Genomic DNA, 22056 nt, shown 5'->3' with positions numbered 1-22056 from the left:
TACCATCAGCCATGGTATCCTTCTTGAGTGACTCTGAACTGGGGGTGGGTGGCACCGACCACTTTCTGGTGGTTCCAGTCCTACTTGGATGGTTGTCCCCAGAGAGTGTTACTTGGGGAATGCTTTTCAACCCCATGAAACCTTCAATGTGGGGTTCCGCAGGGCTCAATCCTATTCCCCATGTTGTTTAACATCTACATGAAACCACTGAGTCGGGTTATCCGGAGGTTTGGAGTACATTGTCAGCAGTATGCTGATGATACTCAGCTCTATTTCTCCTTTACATCTGCAGGTGAGACAGTGGAAGTGTTGGACCAGTGTTTTGCCTCAGTAATGGACTGGATGAGAACCAACAAACTGAAGCTCAATCCAGATAAGACTGAGGCATTGTTAGCTGGGTGTTCCCTAGACCAGATGGGTAGGAGATCACCTGCTCTTGATGGGGTTATACTTCCCCTGAAGGAGCAGGTTCACAGCTTGGGGGTACTCCTGGACCCTTTGCCGTCGCTTGAGGCTCAGGTGGCCTCAGTGGCCCAGAGCGCCTTCCATCAGCTTTGGCTGGTGGCCCAGCTATGCCCCTATCTGGACAGGGATAGCCTAACTACAGTGGTACCTCTACTTACGAATAACTCTACTTATGAATGTTTCTACTTACGAACGGAGCTCCGTCCGCCATCTTGGATACGGTTTAGATAGGATTTTTTCTACTTACAAATTTTTAGATAGGGTTGCTTCGACTTACGAATTTTTTCTCCCAATGCATTCCTATGGGATTCGACTTACATTTTTTTTCAACTTGCGAATGTGCGTTCTATGCTCTGGTAACCTCGGGGTTAGATTACTGCAATGCGTTATACGTGTGGCTGCCTCTGAAGATGGCTTGGAAATTTCAGCTGGTGCAGAATTCAGCTGTCAGGTTGCTCATCGGAGCAAGACAGTTTGAACATATTACACCAAACCTGGTCCGACTGCACTGGCTACCAATGAGTTTCCGGGCCCAATTCAAAGTGCTGTTTTTGACCTATAAAGCCTTAAATGCCTCAGGACTTCAATACCTCAAGGACCACCTCTTTCCATCTGAACCTACTCGGACCCTGATATCATCTTCTGAGTGTGCCTCCTCCTTGAGAGGTCCGGAGGGTGGCAACATGAGAACAGGGCAGTGGCTTCCCGTCCATGGAATGCTCTCCCCAGGGAAGTTTGCCTGGCACCTTCATTATACACCTTTCAGTGCCAGGGGAAAATGTTCCTTTTTAAGGCCTTTGGTTGATCTGTGCCCTTTTAAAATGTGGCTCTTGGGGGATGGGGTTATTTGGGTTATTGATTTTATATATTATGATCTTTTCTGTGAACTGCCCTAAGATCTCTGGGTATAGGGCGGTATATAGATACAATAAATAAATTCAGGAAGTGAGATAGAAATTCCTTCCCCAGTATGATCCAACAGAGTAAGCCCAGAAAAAGAGGGGCTGAGATCAAAACTGAAATTGTACAATTTAATATCGCTCAGAACTGAATTCCCAAGGATTACATTCTGTATGCCAGCTTGGAACTTGAGCTCCAAACTAAAACGTTTCAGGCATTTGAATGGGAAAAGCTGTCAACTGCAATAAATGCAGAAAGTGGTTAAGATGGGAAACCTCATCAAAAAGAGAGAGGGAAACCCAGAGAGAAATGCAAAACAAAACTGAGTTTAAAATTTAGCAGCAGGGCCAATTCATTCTCCCTGCTAAACCAATGACTAAAAAAAATATTGATGGGATTGCTTAGTGTTGGGGAAATTGAAGCCAGAGGGAAATGCTCATACTTTTTCCTAAGCTTTAAATGGCTTCGCAAAATGACGATGGGGCAGCGAGGTGGGGTGGGAGATGAAAGGTCTTTCTAATGAGATCCATATTGTTCCTTGTCAAATATAACAGCATGCCCCAAATAGTACATCTCCTCTCATTTTTCCATATTCTGCTTTTACAGATTCCATAGTCAGGTCTTCTCCCACAACTATGGCTATTTCACAGGCACAGCAAACGTTTTCATGCCACGTATAATTCAGCTGGCATAGGCTGAATATTCACCCAGTTAAGACCATAAGAAGTGTCAACTGGATCAAACCAATGGCCCATCTAGTCCAGCACCATGTTCTTACAGTGGCTTTCACGTGCCCATGGGAACCTGACGAGCAGGACCTGAATGCAAGAGCACTCTCCCCTCCTGCAATTTCAAGCAAAGGGTTTTTGAATTGCCATTGCGCCTGTCTGTTTGGCACGATCCAGTTTCATTCACAACCTCACCACCTCCTCTTCTTAGCAGGAAAAATTGCAATGGTAATGGGGTTGCTTCATTTCCTTAGAAGGAAAAAGCACTGGATCCTTAAGATTAGTCCCCCACCCACCCATATCTATATATTTACAAATATATATGAGTTGATCATGGAGGGAGTAAACAGGCAATCAGACAGCACTACTGTGTGACTCAGTATCACTTTTCCCCAAAGCAAACAGCATCTACATAGAGCCCTCCCCTTTAACAATATTATTATTATTATTATTATTATTATTATTATTATTATTATACCACGCCCTTCTGACTAGGCTGCCCCAGCCGCTCTAGCTTCCAACATATATACAAACAGAAGAAAACATTAAACCTTAAAAAGCTTCTGTGGCGATTCGCCACCTAGACAAGACCCAGCATGTGAGGGGTTAAACTTGGAGCAGATAGAACCCTCGGGGGCGGGCTCAGCCCAGGGATAAAAACCCCTCCCGAGTGGCAGTGAGTCAGTTGAGTTGGGGTTGGAGTTGAGGTTGAGGGAGTGGGAGTTGGTGTTGAGCTAGGAGTGGTTAGTTATATGCAGAGAGAGCTGGTTTAGTATATTGAGGAAGGAGAATAGGTGGTGATTTAGTCAGACGGGATACAAAGTTGTGAGATTATTAATAAATATTTACTTAGTTGACTTTAGCGGTAATAGGCCGGTAATTTATAATTAGAGGTAATAGGCCAGTATAGGAACCATCTGAAATTTAGAACAACCTAAGATTTGTACGGGGTCACGAAGAGTCGGACACGACTAAACGACTAAACAACAACAAGATTTGTACTGCAACCATTAAGCATATGAACACACAATAAAGCAACTTTGTTTTATTTTATCTGTATCCTGGTCTGTGGTGTTTTGGTGGAGGTGTTTATTTTGTAGTTGGCACATCACCAGTCGACCGTAAAACGTCCAGTGGTGATGTGCAGGTCAGAGTGACCGCTACAGCTTCCCTATACAGGGCTACCTTCAGATGTCTTCTAAAGGTTATACAGTCAAACCTCAGTTCCCGAATGGCTTCGTTTTCGAACATTTCGGCTCCCGAACACCAAAAACATGGAAGTAAATGCTCCAGTTTTCAAACATTTTTGGAAGCTAAATGTCCAACGCAGCTTCCACTTGAGTGCAGGAAGCTCTTGCAACCAATCAGAAGCTGCGTCTCGGTTGTCAAATGTTTCGGAAGCTGAACGGGCTTCCAGAACAGATTACATTCGACAACCAAGGTTTGACTGTATAGTAATGTTACTAATCTCCTTGACATGTGATTGGTGCCACGGCAGGCCCTCTGCCTGGTTCCCTGTAGCTTCACAGTGAGAGAACCACCAGAAAGCCTTCGGAACTGGATCTCAGTGTCCAGGCTGGATGATGGGGGTAGAGACTCTCCTTCAGGTATACTTGGCCAAGGACCATTTAGGGCTTTAAAGGTCAGCACCAATACTTTGAATTGTGCTCGGAAACATACTGGGAGCCAATGTAGGTACCAGGATTGGTCAACCAATCCCAGTCACCAGGCTAGCTGCTACATTCTGGATTCCTCCTTCCAGCCACCAGCACAACTGAACTCTCTGCCTCCTGTGCTAGCAATATTGCAATTCTCAACTGCTTTCCCAGACCTCATTTTGTGGAGCACATCCTTCCTTAGTAGCCACTGGAGCCATCAATGTGAGTGAAACAGCATCTCCTAGCCTAGCCACCAGCAGCCATTCGAGCAAGCAGTTTCAGGTAGCTACAGAAACATCAGCTGACACCACATATGCCCAATGGAACACAAGAGCTGCAGAACTGGCATTTTAAAGAATGTTCATTCCACACTTGTAAGTAACTGATATTTTAGTCTGACGGCTCCCACACTTCGGAACTCCCTGCCCATTGACATTTTCCTGGTGCTTCTGCTGTATTCTTTTCAGCACCGGCGCTAATACCGTTTCAGTTTAGATGAACCTACTCAGACCAGTAAAGACAAGAAGCCTATAATTTTGGCTTAGAAATGCATACTTCTAAGTGTTGATTTTATTCATTTTGCTTTTTGTTATAAGCTGTTTTTAATGTCAATTTGAATGCATACTTCATATTCTTTACAAATCACTTCCCGGAGGCTTATGTATGGTTGAGCGGCATGCAAATTTTGTTAAGTAAATAGCCACCCGAAAGTAAAAAATCAAGAAGGGGGGGGGGACTTGATGTGACGCTACAGAATTTTTCATTACAGGACTATTTGTCTCAGCCAAACAAAAGGTTTAGCTGTTCCTCCCTGGGGGTTGCTCCATCTTTCACATCAGTCCTAAGAAGTATCACTTGGTGCAGATACCCAAACCAAGGCAGCCACTGGAGGCACAGAATGGTCAGGATCAGTGTCTCATTCCGTCTGGAAGTAGAGTGACAATTCTATGTTTGGCAACCTGCCTGGCTACAACTCATTGGAGGAGGAGGGGTGTGAACCAGCACAGAGGAGCACCATCAAAGAAGAAGCTCTGCAGGCAAGCATGCCAAAAAAAGAGATGAAAATAAAAAAATTAAAACCCCTTACAAGGAGTTGCTTTCCTGCTCTACAATTCCTCAGGGAAGAAGACAGGCAAGCTCAGACAAAACCCAGGTTTATCAAGTGAAGTTAAGGACGAATGCTGTTAATAAGAGGAACATCTGGTGTGAAAGCTGAGCTCAAATCTGTAAGTGTTAGCAACATGCAAAGGATCTCTGCCTGGCTTGCTGCAGTCTTTTATTAAGTAGCCTGGGCTGTGTACAAATTACCCCTTTACTCCTCAGCCAGTGCATTCCCACTGCTAGTTCTTGAAGCTGCATTTACGGTAGCTACAAACCAAAACAATCCTGTAGTTTCCTGAGAAATAATGCTGTTTGGAGGATTTTTTCTCTCTCTCAAACCAGCTTCAATCAGACTATAAATCTTAAAGCCACATTCACTTTGTAATGAAATCAGGTGTGTACATTTGAGGTACCCATTGTGCATGCAGAAATGTGCACACATGTGCAGGTGACAGCTTCATGAATAGGAGTTCCTGAGATGGGGCTGCAGTGGCAAAGAAACCAAGCAGGTCTTGAGCATTGGCTGAAGACAACCCTGTTCTGATGTGTACGGTATAACACCGTGAGAACATGTCTTGAACCACAGCAGGGGGAAACAATATTGATGCATTCATTTCAAGCCCTTAATGTGTGCATAGTTCAGCAGCGCAGGTTCGTAGGAACAATCCTGACAGTTTTGTACTTTGCATTTTGAAGTGGAGTAAACAGATGTTAAGGGGAAGTGGCATCCTTGAAGGCAGATGCAAAATACTAGGGAAAGTAGGAAGAATTTGTCCACTTTTTTTTTCTTCAGCAGATCAACCTGATTTGACTTTTCCAAAGCTGCCTGTGGATCACAGCAGTATTAGTAGTTAGATCACACATTTCTCCAGATTTTCAGTCCCAAAATATGCACACAAAAATAGGTATCTTGCATTTATAAAGAGCATATAAATGCATATGTTAGTGTGGAGGTGCACTAGAAAGAGGTGGAAGGCAATGAAGAAAGAAGAGTACCTACAGAATACCTACACAATTTACTTGTAGCTTTTTCATAAGATAAGGGAAAGATTTGATTTAGTTTGCATTTAAAGGTGACTCCGTTTTTTGAAATGATCCAAGAACCAAAGCACACTCATCTATTGAAATTTATATTTATTTAAATTTTGTGCTGCACTCCTCCAAACAATGTTTACCCTCCCCCCAAAAGGCATATATTAGGTAAAAGTGTGCATAAAAATGATTATGCTAGTGAAAATACCACAGAAATCCATTATATTAGGGGAAAAACTTGCTTGCAAAAATGTGTGAATCAATCAAAACTGCATACAAAAAGACATTTATTAAAAGACATTCACACAAAAATGCTGAAGAATTTCCATAAGGATTAAAAAAAACAACCCACCACATATTTGTAAATTGGTGCAGCAATGGGAGAACTGAATTTAAGATTCAAAAAACGAGAAACTGAGAGAACAGGAATTGACAGGTCCTTCCATCCCTAATTGCAGGTACTTTGAAGATGAAGATGAAGTCAAGTGGTATGGATGCTGAGTAGGTTATGCAGGTCTCTTTGCTGTGCAGAATTTTGGAGAGAGAGAAATATTTAAAAAATACCTCACCAGAGCCACAAATGAGCAGAGAGAAAAATGCAAGTTGTTACAAAAGTAGGTTTGTTTGCTTCCTGAAAGCACATCTTTTCCTTGAAATTTTTTTGCAGGGTAACATTTTCATGCAACCCCATGAGAAATCAAGAGATGCAGCTTCTACCCTGTGCTTGCTCTTCTTTTGCATCATTTGATGCCCACATTATGTAACTAATGATCTGGAGGCTAACCACAGAGGCTAACCAAGCGGCTGTGCTAGAAAGACAAAGATTAGCAGCAATCCTCCAGTAGGAGGGCGGGGAAAGAGGCAGAAGATCAGGCCTATTGAGACACCACACCCACCCACACACACACACACACACACACACACACACAAACACGTGTATTTTCTCCCATTAAAACCATGTATTAGACTATGTTCACCAGATTTAAAAGTGGAATTAAGCATTAGGCAGAGACTGATTGGAGATGTGAAAATGTTTATTTGCTAGGATCATGAAATATCCAGAGGTTGCTATGCGTAAAAAAAGTGGGAAATACGCTGTTTGCTCCAATGTACAAAGTATTTCAAGAAGCGGTAGATGGGGCTTGACAACCTGGGAAGATAGCCCATCTAGGAGAAGGAAAGCTCTGGTCCTAAACCTCTGCTGGCTTGTGGGATATCTTTGAGAGAAGAAAAGGCTAAGGAGTAAACCCTTCAGAAATCCAGAGTGGAGTCCCGGGCCTAAGGCAGTTGGATGGCGCCTTGTACGCCTCCTTCCAGCAACTCCTGCAACCAAGCTAGTGCCAAACGCATTGCTTTGCTTTGCTTTGGACCACATCAGTGAGGCAGAATGCAGGATATTGTCATCTGGGCATCCCAGGACCTCCATAGACACTGCCCAGGTTTGCACCCCGGGGTTATCACTTCAGTGCTGCCCACACAGAGTTTTGACTTCACCCCTGCAGGCGCACTCCATCGTCTCTCAAGACAGATGGATGTCAATCACAAAGTAGTGGTGGGGTGGGGAACTTGTGGCCCTCCAAAAGCTGAGGGTCTCCAGCTCCCATCAGCCGCAGCCAGCAGGGCTGGACATTGGCAGCATCTGGAGGTTGTGTCTTCATCCCTGTTCTGTGGAGTGGAGTTTGTGCTCATTGCACAGTACTAAGGTGCTGGTGGCAAAAGCAATCAGAGTCTAAAATTATTGCTTTCCATTGACACCATGGTTTCCAGTGCTAGGAAAACCTAAACAAATAAATGGATGGGAAGGAAATTCAAGAAATGAAGCAGAAACACTTCCCTTCCCTGCACTCCACATTTACAAAATGTGGTTTAAATTTATATTTCCAGGGCAGCTAACAGAGGAATAAAGGAGAAGTTCAATGCAAGTACTATTATTATTAATGACAATGATTCATACAAACATAACAAATTAAAACAAATGAAAGCTGTTACTGTCCATCCAGAGAGACAGTAAAAATAAAGCTGCTCCAAGTTAAAATTGCTCATGTTAGCAATAATAGTGTGCATCTTGTTTGTTTGTTATGTTACTTGGTTTATTTAATATATTGCTTTAATAAAATATTATTTTAAAAAAAAGAGAGGAAAAAGGCAGAGTGGCTATAAATAAAATATCACTTGATGCAGCTTCATATTGCTGCTGGCGTTCACCACCATCTGGAAATGCTGTAGGTTCCCCATCCCTAAGTGAAAAGTGGTACCCAAGCAGGTCAGGTTATTTCCCTCCACCAAAAAACAGTTATCTCAAAAGAAAGCACTTTTCAATGTGTTTGTTCCTGCAATAACATGCATTATTCCAGAATCTGAGTTCTTCTGGGAAAACTAATTACAACATGTCCTGTGATTGTACAGTCCATCATGCAATGATTAAAATGCATCTTTTTTATTTTTTTAAAAAATTGCCTTAGTAAGTTGGCAACCCTAATAAGCAGAAGCACTAGCACCAACTTGTGCATTTCCACCCCAAACTGGGTTTGTAACACTGTGCCTTCAGTTGCTTTTGGACTCCAACTCCCAGCAGCTCCAGTCAGCATGGCCAGCAATCAAGGATGATGGGAGTTGCAGTCCACCAATTCCTTGGGGGTTCCACACCCATGCCCTAATGCAAGCAAGCGTTTTGATCTTACCTGTAGGAAAGGGCATAAATACCAGCATAAATAAGCTTGTGTGGAATTATTGAAATACCAGTATATGATAGCCCTGCTGAAATAGCTGCTATAATGATACTCCTATAAGAACTTTAAATGGGGAGTGCGGGAACCTGCTATCACAAATGCTAATAATAAAACAGATCTTTGCTCCCACCCCTCCTGCTAAAATATGTCCAGCAATAGAAACAACAACAGAATACTTCTGAACCTCTCAGGTGAAGGTTTAGGAAGGGAAATACAGTATGGGAAGTGACACTGAATTGAATGCAACTGGAATAATTAAGGATCTTCAATTAGAAATCTGCAGTGGTTCAAATTGTGCTTATAAATTAAGAGCAACCATCCCCAAAGGGCAACCAAAGGGCACATGAGAGAAAGAAATGGGGTGGAGGGAGAAAGAAGGAAAATTAGAAAGCATATGGTGAAACTCTTGGCTGTCTAACTAGCTAGCCTAGCTAATCCTTCCGCCTCCCCGTATTCTTAAAATAGACAGATGGAGCCTTTTGACATCTTGAGTACTGACATCCCTGGGCTGCATTAGCGCTGCGTCCCTCAAAGATTAAATTCTAAAGACTGGGAGGTGTGCATGCCCCCACTGCCTTCACGCAAGAGATTTCAGGCTCTTAAGAGAAGCACTTCCTGTTCGTACAATCACAACATTGTCAGATAAGCCGGGAGCTCAAGAGAAAGCGCTCATTCCTTCATTCTAAAGGGCGGGTCAGCAGCACCCAAATCTCCCAATGGACCACTTTGAGAATGAGAACCAGGGAGCCAAGCCCACATAATTTCAAGAACATTTAGAACGTCAGGAGTTCGATCAGACTACTCCCAGTCTCTCCCTGAATCTGGTATACACTTCTCTTTCATTCACAATTATTAACGTGCATGCATTCAGTTAACGCAAAGACAGCGAAAGCTCTGACCTCCTGAGATGTTGTTGGACTCCAACTCCCATCAGCCCCCGCCAGCAAGGCCAGTGGCCAGGGACGATGGGCGTTGTAGTCCAGTAACATCTGGCAGGCCATTCATTCCCTCTCTCTGATTTAAGAGTTGCACACTTTCCTGAGGGCCTGAGATGAGTTGTATTTTAAACTCTCGAAGAATACGAACTAAAATACAGTGTCACGCACGTACGCAAGCACACTAATCACAGCTGCGATCGAGTCACACGCGAAATTCAAAATGTGTGCCAGGATCCACCAGGGTCCAGCGAGCCCTGGGATACTGAAGGAGAAAAAAAGGGGGGGGCCTCTCGTGTCCGGGATCGTGTACAGAGTGCTTTACCACCTCCCTCAGAAGAAGCAGAGCACGCGACCTCAAACTTTTCAGGGGTTGGAGTCTTGGAGAGGCGGGGCATCGCGATCAGAGGGGATACTTCCAAGTAGGATTCCGCCCCCAATAAAACCCTTGTTTGGAACATTGCCTTATTCACACACACCCATTCTTCCCGCGGTTGCAACATCCTCCTGCCCTGAGCTATCCGCGGCTTAAGAGAGAGAGAAGAAAGGTGCGGAGGCAGCGCTGTGCCCGGCGCGCCATCAATAACCCCACGCCCATTCCTTTCCTGGGGGCAAGGAATAAACAGATCGTCTCCCGCACCCCCAGCCTCGTAAGGGAGGACTCGATCCCTTTTGCTGCATGAGGCTTTTGCCTCCCCTGAATCCAGGCTTATTCCAGCCAAGCCAGCTCCCCGGCCGAAGCCATTACTCCAAATTCCTCTCCAGCGCGCTCCTCCCCTCCCTGCCCCGGTGCCGGCGCTACTTACATCCAGCGGGTCTCCCCAGGTGCGTCCTGCCCTCCCGCGGCACCTTCTGTGGTTCTCCGAGCTCCGCCCTCTCTGCTGCCCAGCCCTGCCTCTCCAGGCAAGCCAGTCCCCGCCCATCGGCCTCCCCAGCCGCACAGCGGGCAGAGCGGCAAGCAGGCGCCGAGACCCACCCACGCACCCACCCTGCCTCCCTGCCGCCCCTTCCTCCCCCTTTTCAGTGGCGGACCTACATTTGGGGGGGGGGGCTGAAGCTTGAACTGTCATGGGGGGCCCCTTCATAACCAGCAACGAGGTCTGGGTAACCACTGTTATCTTCTTCAATGGGGTTGTAACTTGTAACCATTACAACATCTGTGCTTAAAAGTTACAGGTAGGTAGCCGTGTTGGTCTGAGTCGAAACAAAATAGAAAAATTCCTTCAGTAGCACCTTAAAGACCAACTAAGTTTTTTATTTTGGTATAAGCTTTCGTGTGCATGCACACTTCGTCAGATACACTGAAAACTTAGTTGGATTTTTTTATTTTGTGCTTAAAAAGTAAAGGTAAAGGGACCCCTGACCATTAGGTCCAGTTGTGACCGACTCTGGGGTTGCGGCGCTCATCTCGTGTTATTGGCCGAGGGAGCCGGTGTACAGCTTCCAGCTGGTCATGTGGCCAGCATGACAAAGCCGCTTCTGGCGAACCAGAGCAGCACACGGAAACACCATTTACCTTCCCGCTGGAGCGGTACCTATTTATCTACTTCCACTTCATGCTTTCAAACTGCTAAGTTGGCAGGAGCAGGGACTGAGCAACCGGAGCTCACCCTGTCGCGGGGATTCGAACCGCCAACCCTCTGATCAGCAAGCCCTAGGCTCTGTGGTTTAACCCACAGCGCCACCTATGTCCCTTGCCGGAACTTCCGGCGAGGAAAAATGGCAGGCAGCGAGCAACTCCTGAAGCCAGCCAGTGCCAACTGTGCTTCTAGGCTGGCTCCGGGCTGCTGACTGCCGCTGCCGCCGCCACTGCCAAAGGAAAACTGGGGACGTCCAGCGGTACAGATCTCCTGCCCCCTTCTCTCTTTCTTTAGAGTGATGGGGGAGACTCAGGAGTTGCAGGCAGGCAGCCGTTTTTTTAAAATCTCTGCGCATTTATGTTTCACAGGGTGCAAAAGAAGGGCTTTGCACCTTGCCTGGCAGAGAAACCACGCTCCTAGTGCCCCTCCTGGGCAATGGCCATCTGCCCGCGACTCCCAAGCCTCGCCTCCCCCGATCTCTCAAAACAAAGGGGGAAGGGGGCAGTAGATCGGGGAAGGCTTGGGAGTCACGGGCGGGCGGTGCGCCGTTGCCCAGTTTTTATTTTTTATTTTTAAATCGTTTTCATTAATTTTCCAATAAAAACAGCCAATTAACATATCCATAATCATAATCCAATTAAAAACAATAAACTGAAATTAGAAAACCCAAATTACAGCCCAAATTTTTACTTTTTACTTTTTAATTTTTCCGGGCTCCCCATAGTCTGGACCTCTTGAAGTATATCTCCAATATCTTTGTTTCTGCCTTCTTCTTGTTGTTTTCATATTTCCACATTCCGATCTTAATACTTTAAAGTTCTCTGTCCATGGCTATGTGATTCTCAATCATGTCAGAAATCATATATCCTTTCATCCATCGAATACAGCTTCATTTGTAAATACGTATTTTTCCAACTGTCTATTTGCCAGCGCAGCTTTCCCTGACTTCATTCCAATCTCCAATCCGGGCTGTTATCCAAGTCTATCATTTAGAGTGTAATGACGCAGCAACTCCCATGTTGTTGAGTTACTCCAATCCGGGCTGTTGTCCAAGCCTGTTTGCATGCTGTTTGCAATATTGCAATGTAAATGAACTGTATTCCAAAGATATAAGTCATTTGATGATCAGTCAGCTTTCGGAGACCACACAATTCTCCCTTCTGGGTCCTAGAAGACGGGCTGCTAGACATCCATTTAGCCTTCTCTCTAGCTCATAATGAAGAAATTCTGCAAACAGATGCACTGTATGTTATCCCAAATTATTGTCTCAAGTCACTACAAAGTCAGCCAGCAGGCATCTCCCACTTCCCTCGAAAAAGGGAGGAACTCTCATTTTTCTGTGCTGCATAATTATTATTAATATTATTATTATTACTACTATTATTATTATTTATACCCCGCCCATCTGGCTGGGCTTCCCCAGCCACTCTGGGCAGCTTCCAACCAAATATTAAAACAGTACAGCATTAAACATTAAAAACTTCCCTAAACAGGACCGCCTTCAGTTGTCTTCTAATCATATTAACTAGCGCCATCTTGTTTCTTCTTTTATCTTTATCAAGTCTTTCAGGTCTAAGCAAAGCTGCACAATTGAATACTTAATTATAAATAAAAGTCCATCTGTACTTTTTTTTTAAGGTTTCTTAATGAGGCTTGGCATAGAAAAACAATTGTAGGTACTGGGAAAAGAAAAAGAACGTACCAATCACCTCCGTCCCCTTCATGGATCAATGCCTTGTCGTGGCGAAGGGGCTTGAATAACTCAGAGAAGCTATGAGCTATGCCATGCAGGGCCACCCAAGATGGACAGGTCATAGTGGAGAGTTTTGACTAAACGTGATCCACCTGGAGAAGGAACTGGCAAGCCACTCCAGTATCCCTGCCAAGAAAACTCCATGGACAAAGACAACAGGCATATAAAAGTTATGACGCTGGAAGATGAGCCCCTCAGGTCGGAAGGCGTCCAACATGCTACTGAGGAAGAGCGGAGGACAAGTACAAGTAGATTCAGAGCTGATGAAGCGGCTGGGCCAAAGCCGAAAGGACGCTCAGTTGCGGATATGCCTGGAAGCGAAAGGAAAGTCCGATGCTGTAAAGGAAAATATTGCATAGGAACCTGGAATGTAAGAACCATGAATAGAGGTAAGCTGGATGTGGTCAAAAATGAGATGACAAGAATAAATATCGACATCCTGGGCATCAGTGAACTAAAATGGAAGGGAATGGGTGAATTCAGTTCGGGTGACTATCATATCTACTACTGTGGGCAAGAATCCTGTAGAAGAAATGGAGTGGCCCTCATAGTCAACAAAAGATTGGCAAAAGCTGTAATGGGATGCAATCTCAAAAATGACAGAATGATCTCGATACGAATCCAAGGCAGACCTTTTAACATCACAGTAATCCAAGTTTATGCACCAACTACCCGTGCTGAAGAAAGTGAAATTGACCAATTCTATGAAGACCTACAACACCTTCTAGAAATGACACCAAAGAAGGATGTTCTTCTCATTACAGGGGATTGGAATGCTAAAGTAGGGAATCAAGAGATAAAAGGAACAACTGGCAAGTTTGGCCTTGGAGTTCAAAATGAAGCAGGGCAAAGGCTAATAGAGTTCTGTCAAGAGAACAAGCTGGTCATCACAAACACTCTCTTCCAACAACACAAGAGACGACTCTACACATGGATATCACCAAATGGGCAGCATCGAAATCAGATTGATTATATTCTCTGCAGCCAAAGATGGAGAAGCTCTATACAGTCAGCAAAAACAAGACCTGGAGCTGACTGTAACTCAGATCATCAGCTTCTTATAGCAAAATTCCAGCTTAAACTGAAGAAAGTAGGAAAAACCACTGGGCCAGTAAGATACAATCTGAATCAAATCCCTTATGAATACACAGTGGAAGTGAGGAACAGGTTTAAGGATTTAGATTTGGTGGACAGAGTGCCTGAAGAACTATGGATGGAGGCTCGTAACATTATACAGGAGGCAGCAACGAAAACCATCCCAAGGAAAAGGAAATGCAAGAAGGCAAAATGGCTGTCCAACGAGGCCTTACGAATAGCGGAGGAGAGGAGGCAAGCAAAATGCAAGGGAGATAGGGAAAGATACAGGAAACTGAATGCAGATTTCCAAAAAACAGCAAGGAGAGGAAAGAGGGTCTTCTTAAATGAGCAATGCAAAGAAATAGAGGAAAACAATAGAATGGGGAAAACCAGAGATCTGTTCAAGAAAATTGGAGATATGAAAGGAACATTTCGTACAAAGATTACCATAATCAAGGACAAAAGTGGTAGGGACCTAACAGAAGCAGAAGACATCAAGAAGAGGTGGCAAGAATACACAGAGGAATTATACCAGAAAGATATGGAGGTCTCGTACACCCCAGGTAGTGTGGTTGCTGACCTTGAGCCAGACATCTTGGAGAGTGAAGTCAAATGGGCCTTAGAAAGCACTGCTAATAACAAAGCCAGTGGAAGTGATGATATTCCAGCTGAACTATTTAAAATTTTAAAAGATGATGCTGTTAAGGTGCTACACCCAATATGCCAGCAAGTTTGGAAAACTCAGCAATGGCCAGATGATTGGAGAAGATCAGTCTACATCCCAATTCCAAAGAAGGGCAGTGCCAAAGAATGCTCCAACTACCGCACAATTGCGCTCATTTCACACGCTAGCAAGGTTATGCTTAAAATTCTACAAGGCAGGCTTAGGCAGTATGTGGACCGAGAACTCCCAGAAGTGCAAGCTGGATTTCAAAGGGGTAGAGGAACCAGAGACCAAATAGCAAACATGCGCTGGATTATGGAGAAAGCTAGAGAGTTCCAGAAAAACGTCTACTTCTGCTTCATTGACTATGCAAAAGCCTTTGACTGTGTCGACCACAGCAAACTATGGCAAGTTCTTAAAGAAATGGGAGTGCCTGATCACCTCATCTGTCTCCTGAGAAATCTCTATGTGGGACAAGAAGCTACAGTTAGAACTGGATATGGAACAACTGATTGGTTCAAAATTGGGAAAGGATTACGACAAGGTTGTATATTGTCTCCCTGCTTATTTAACTTATATGCAGAATTCATCATGCGAAAGGCTGGACTAGATGAATCCCAAGCAGGAATTAAGATTGCCGGAAGAAATATCAACAACCTCAGATATGCAGATGACACAACCTTGATGGCAGAAAGTGAGGAGGAATTAAAGAACCTTTTAATGAGGGTGAAAGAGGAGAGCGCAAAATATGGTCTGAAGCTGAACATCAAAAAAACCAAGATCATGGCCACTGGTCCCATCACCTCCTGGCAAATAGAAGGGGAAGAAATGGAGGCAGTGAGAGATTTTACTTTCTTGGGCTCCTTGATCACTGCAGATGGTGACAGCAGTCACGAAATTAAAAGACGCCTGCTTCTTGGGAGAAAAGCAATGACAAACCTAGACAGCATCTTAAAAAGCAGAGACATCACCTTGCCGACAAAGGTCCGTATAGTTAAAGCTATGGTTTTCCCAGTAGTGATGTATGGAAGTGAGAGCTGGACCATAAAGAAGGCTGATCGCCGAAGAATTGATGCTTTTGAATTATGGTGCTGGAGGAGACTCTTGAGAGTCCCATGGACTGCTAGAAGATCAAACCTATCAATTCTTAAGGAAATCAGCCCTGAGTGCTCCCTGGAAGGACAGATCGTGAAGCTGAGGCTCCAATACTTTGGCCACCTCATGAGAAGAGAAGAATCCTTGGAAAAGACCCTGATGTTGGGAAAGATTGAGGGCACTAGGAGAAGGGGACGACAGAGGACAAGATGGTTGGACAGTGTTCTCGAAGCTACGAACATGAGTTTGACCAAACTACGGGAGGCAGTGCAAGACAGGAGTGCCTGACGTGCTATGGTCCATGGGGTCACGAAGAGTCGGACACGACTAAACGACTAAACAACAACAACAACAACAATCACCTCCGTAATCAAAACACCATGATGAGAATCTTTTTAAAGTCCGAATTTAAACACCAGGTACTGTGCCATTCTGCAGGGTTTTTCTCAGTCTTCTTCTGTCCAGACTATGTCTGTTTATTGTCCAAATCTAATTATTTTATCAAGCAGATATTTCCAGCTATGAGAGTGATTTTGGAGAGTGCCAGCCATGTCGTGCTCTGGGACCCAGTGTCCTGCCACTTACACCTTAAGGCAAGCTGACAATCTCGGGCAATCTGTGGGTCTACAAGACAGTCGTCCCCCACCCTGGGGAGTCTTCCAGGGCTAACTACCCCCATATCAGCCCTGAATTACAGGCATCGCTGAGGTCCAATCATATGGGAGTCAGCCATTTCTCACCTCCGGAAACAGGAAGCCTCGCCATTGCCCAGTTTTTTTATAAAAAAATGTGCATTTATGTTTCACAGGGTGCAAAAGAAGGGTTTTGCACCTTTATACAATATGCATGTGTGCTTGGGCCCAGGGTCTTTTGCTTCACCATCCCCACTACTGACTCCCTGTTGCTACTCAGCTTTAAAAAAATAATAGTGTCCCCAGATGCATTGAAAAAAGCCCTGAAACTTCAGCTTCATTCATTTCATACCACCCAGGTTCCTGTGTATTCTGCAGCAGGCTTGGGTTCCCTTTCTCTTCCCCCTCCCTTCACCAATGCTCAGATTAAAAAAATAGGCAAGAGCATACTTGACCATGTGCAGAGTGCTTTTCCTCTCTAAAGCGTTACAGGGTTTTCGGATCAGGAAGTGCAAGGAGGGACTTCCAGGTCACAGAAAGGGAAGAAATGAACAGACAAGTGTGGCAGTGGCGGAGAACTGGAGGCATTTGGAAAACTAGTGAGGCAGTGGGTTCTCAAAGTACCCAGTGGGAAAGCCAAGGGGACAGGGAGCGACTTATCTTTCATGACAGACCTCCTTAGCTGCTGTTGTTAGAAACCTGGGAGTGGGAGATTTGACAAAAGCTGGAGGGAGTCGGGAGTTGTGTTGCTGACTGTCTCGAGAAACAATGGAGTACGCCTCTAGGGGTGAAGTCAAACTGCTGGAGAATCACACCACCTGCTGTGTCTGCAGAGACTGGCCACTCAGGGCTGCTGCTTCCCACGTTGTTTTTGCTGCATTAGCAGCACCGAAGTGACTTCTCTGGGCAGCGGTGAACCTACTATGAAACTATGGAAGCTTAAGCTTCAGGGCCCATCCAGCCCCCTGGCGCTAAGGTCCTTCCAGCGCCCCCCTCTGAAAGTGCAGCACCAAAGCGATCATGCTGAGGCAGCCGCCCTTCTATGAGCTGGTGGGCTACAGTCAGCCCCCTCCCGCCTTGCTGGCCAAACCAGCTCCTGAGCGCAGGTAGGTAGCCGTGTTGGCCTGGATCGAAGTAAAATAAAAAAATTCCTTCTGAAAAAGTGTGCATGCACACGAAAGCTCATACCAAAATAAAAACTTAGTTGGTCTTTAAGGTGCTACTGAAGGAATTTTTTTATTTCAGCTCCTGAGCGGCCAGACTTGGCTCCAGAGCCTCTCCAAGGACCCGGGAGTGCCAAGCGGACCGCGGCAGCAGTGGGAGGCCACCTCCAAGGACTCCGCGCTGCACCTCCTTATTGTTTCCCCAGCACTGGGTTCCGCTCAGTCAGGCTTCGCCACCAGCGCGCGCACCGCGGGACCAGCAAGAGCTGATTGGGCGCTGCGCGAGCGCTGGTGGTGAAGCTCAACTCAGCGGAACCCAGCGCTGGGGAAAGGAGAAGGAGGCACAGCACGGAGTCCTCGGAGAAGGAGAGAGACGTGACACAGCCTCTCAGCTCGTGGAGCGCAGTCCTGGCCAGATCGCCGGAACCCTGCGCTCACTTGGCGCCTTTCCAGCACCTGGTGCCGTGGTTCTCCGCGCCACTAGCCTCTATGGCTAGGACGGGCCTGCCCAGAAGTGACTTCAGTCCATGCTGCAGCCTTAAAAGATTTGGATCTGGTAGACCCAATTTGAGTCGCACAACTCAGATTGATTAGTTTTTTGTTGTACAGTATATATTTCAACACTTGCAAAGACATGTAGCACAGATGTTGTAAAGGTGGAGTGTCCTGGTACACAATTTTAAAGCAAAATCTGAGATGTATTCCTAGCTTAAAAAAAATATGTGGTGATCTGTCATGCCTTCATGTCATGTTTGCAGGCATCTCTGTAATGCTGTTGGTCTGCCCAAGGCCTGGTGCAGGGGTCAGCAAACTTCTTCAGCAGAGGGCCAGTCCACTGTCCCTCAGACCTTGTGGGAGGCCAGACTATATTGGGGGGGGGGGGGCGGACAAATTCCTATGCCCTACAAATAACCCAGAGACACGTTTTAAATAAAAGGACACATTCTACTCGTGTAAAAAATGCTGATTCCCAGACCAACCGTGGGCCAGATTTAGAAGGCGATTGGGCCAGATCTGGCCCCCAGGCCTTAGTTTGCCTACTCATGGCCTGGTGCCTGAAATTAGCTCCCCATTAAGGATCCTTTCATCTTCCATTCTGTGGGCATGACCAACCCAGCATAGACATCACTGAAACAGGAGTGTGATCATGCTGGGAACATGAGCTTGGGAAAGCACATCTCTGTCCTGCTCACACGATAATAGATTTGGTTGGCATGCCTATTTATGGTATGGGAAAACAAAGGTGCACAAGGGATTCCATAACCACATTACTGTATAAGGAAATCTATTTATCAAGTATGTGATAAATATAAAAAATTGTTAGAATATAAGACGCCTAGGTGGCTTTCCCCATTGGAAGCGATATCTCTGAATAAAGTAAATTTGAAAGGATACTAGGCAACATATAAAGATCTGTTAATAGAATCATAAAATCAATTAAGGGTAAAAGTATATAATGAAATGGAATTTCTGTTAACTGATTGATTACAATATCATTAATTAATTGACATTTTGTTGTTGTTTAGTCATTTAGTCGTGTCCGACTCTTTGTGACCCCATGGACCATAGCACGCCAGGCACTCCTGTCTTGCACTGCCTCCCGCAGTTTGGTCAAACTCATGTATGCAATAAAGGGCCAGGCTTTGGGAAGGAGTTCGAAAAGGAATTATTGGAAAACAATGAGAAATTGTTATCAAAAATGAAGAAACTACTGTTGGAATGGGTTAAGGTGGTAATGATACACTGGGCACAATACATGGGGTATAATATACCACTTGAATCATGGGAAAAGCGGTTTTTACTAGGAATATCAGGAGATGAAGTACCAAATAAGCAAAAGCCATTTTTTATGTATGCAACCACAGCTGCTAGAATGTTACTTGCCCAGATGTGGAAGGAAGAACGAAAGAAGAATGGAGGACTAAGATGATAGACTATTCTGAAAGGCCAAAACTAACTATGAAGATCAGGCACCAAGATGAAGGGAAATTTAGTCAAGATTGGGAAAACTGTATAGATTATTTTAAAGAACACTGTAAGAATGTGGGAACATTAGCAAGACTGTTGTAGCATTTATGAACTAAAGGCAGAATCAGTTGTGAAAAATAATTGGAAATCAAGTGGAAAAATAATTAGATACAATGAAAATAATAAGGGGGGGAAATGGAAAGCGGGGGGGTCAATCAATGTAAATTTGGGTTTGATATCTATGTATAAGAAAATTATTATTATTATTATTATTATTAGAAAAATTGAAAATTAAATCTATATCTTAAAAAAAGAAACTCTGACCTGCCTTGTGATACCCAAAATCCTCCTGATGTGGAAGCCATTGTGGTGTTGCTCCTGACGGTTGGAAGTTGCCCACGACTCACTTTCGCAAGGCAGTGGGCTCAACAAGCAAGCTTAGTAGACCTTTCTCCTTGGTATTGGACCATAGGTTCCAACTCTAAGGGGCCCACACCCCTTAGCGTCTCCCCCCATTGGTGAGCCACCCAGCCTCCTTTGCCACCGTGGCCAGGGCCGTCTCAACCATGTCGGGTGCCCTGGCGCCGTGGTGCAGAGATTGCTCCGGCGCCTCCGCTCCGCCCCATTTCTTGATGTGGCTGGTTGGCGGGCGCAGGGCGCAGCATGGCTTCCGTGCGGCTCTGCCACGCGACACCCACCTGCCGGGCCGGCGCCACCCAGCCTACCCCTGACCGTGGCATAAGAGTGCAAGTAAGACATCCAATCACCTACCTGTCTGCCTTTCTCCTGGGGTGCTCTCCCTCCTCTCTTACCCTCCAGAGGCGTGGCCCTGTCCCGTCCCGTCCCCCCCGCGAGCAGCCACACACAGAGACCTGTCACAGAGGGAAATTGGCCACCACCACCTGCTGGCAACCAGGCAGGAGGAGGAAGGGGCAGTGCACGAGTTGGACCTGCCATCGTCCCCCAGCAAGCTTCTTGGCTCAGTCTCTCAGCACCAGCACCAGCCACAGCACCAGCCAGGGCAGCACCGCCTTCTGTGCCTAGAATCTGGCTGCCTGGGTTTTGGAAATACCAGGTGAAGGAGGAAGGTGGCACAACCTCAGCCTGACTGGAGGTCCTCATCCTGGGCTGGGCTCGCTTGGCTCCGGCCTCCCTCTCCTTCCCTCCTTCCAGTGACCTTCTAGTGAGGGGCAGGGCAACACTCCCACCAATATTTTATTCAGGTTGGTGCCAGTGTATTGGATGTTAGCATCACATTCTCCCCCATGCCCTTTTGGAGAGGTGAGCCATTGCCATAGCTGCCTTGCCAAAATGCTTGTCCAGCTCAGCATCAATGGAGAGGTTGTTGGTTATGGTGGAGCCTAGGTAGACAAATTTGTCTACCACCTCAAGCGTGTGGTCACCAATGATGATGTCCTGGCAGCGTCCTGACCCAGGATGTTGGTCTTCACAAAACATATCTCTCCTACATTGGCCACAGCAGGTGCTGCAATCTTCCATCAGTTTGACCTCATTCCCAAAGGTGCACTCCTCTATTGTCTCCTGAGACAGAAGATGCCAACAACAAAGATCTGCCATGGAACAACCCCGTTGAAGCAAAGAACAGACCTCATTGCTTGTTGCAAAGGAACCTCTGTGACAGTTCAAGCTTCAGGGCCTCAAAACTTTGGTCCGCCACTGTCAACAGGGCACAAGTCTAGGTAGTGCGAGGCTTCTGGATATCATGAAAGCAGAGGGTTGTTAAGAAGGCAGAGGGCATGTTAAGAAGATAGGAAGGTGCCTTATACAGAGTCAGACCATTGGTCCATCTCACTCAGTATTATGTAGACTGGAATTAGCTTTCCAAGGTTCTTATGAGGGACACCTCAAGCGCTACCTGGAGACAGCAGGGATTGAACCTGAGACCTACACATGCAATACAGATGCTAAGGCCCTTGCTGGACTCCAACTCCCATCAACTCCAGCCAGCAAAGTGAATGGTCAGGGATGACAGAAGTTGTAATCCAGCTAAAGGGTCACAGGTTCCTCTAAACAAAGTGTTAAGAGCATTGTTACCTTCCCCATTCCCTGCAAATAAGTTGAGCACTGCTGTTTTGTGGCATCAGCTTCCATGGACTAGAAGCCTCCTCATCAGATGCATGAAGTCTTAGCTTTGGTCAGTAGTGGACATACATTTTGTCATGGAGAGCCCTTTGCAACCAGCAATGAGGTCTGGGTAACCATTGTTCTCTTCTTCAATGGGGTTCTTCCACAACAGATCACCACACTTTTACAACATCTGTGCTACTGACTCTCAAACTTTGGGATTGTTGAAATATATACAACAACAAAAAGTAATCAATTTGAGCTATGCAGCTCAAATTGACCTCAATTTTTTAAGCAATGCGGACTAAGGTTTCTGGGGCCCATCTGGGATTAGGGGCCTGAAGTTTAAACTTTGTTTCATAGTATTGCTGGACTGCAACTCCCATTCTTCCTGACCTGTGACCGTGCTGGTTGGAGCTGATAGCAGTTCCAGTCCATCAATATCTGGAGGGTCACAGGTTCCCCAATTCTGAAGTAAAGGCCACCTTCAG

General features: G+C 45.6%; 1 protein-coding gene across 2 annotated transcripts in view; it reads right to left on the bottom strand.

Annotated features, from left to right (window-relative positions):
• The window catches only part of KIAA1210 (KIAA1210 ortholog), a 62995-nt gene extending 52550 nt beyond the window's left edge, over positions 1 to 10445 (bottom strand). For both annotated transcript variants that reach the window (XM_035113949.2, XM_035113950.2), the window contains exon 1: positions 10355 to 10445. The gene's annotated coding sequence lies outside the window, so the exon portion shown is untranslated. The remainder of the gene's footprint in view (positions 1 to 10354) is intronic.
• Between the last annotated feature and the right edge of the window lie 11611 nt (positions 10446 to 22056).

Source organism: Zootoca vivipara, chromosome Z, assembly GCF_963506605.1.
Source record: "Zootoca vivipara chromosome Z, rZooViv1.1, whole genome shotgun sequence".
NCBI classification, from domain to species: Eukaryota; Metazoa; Chordata; class Lepidosauria; order Squamata; family Lacertidae; genus Zootoca; species Zootoca vivipara.
This window is presented reverse-complemented; position numbering and strand designations above follow the sequence as displayed.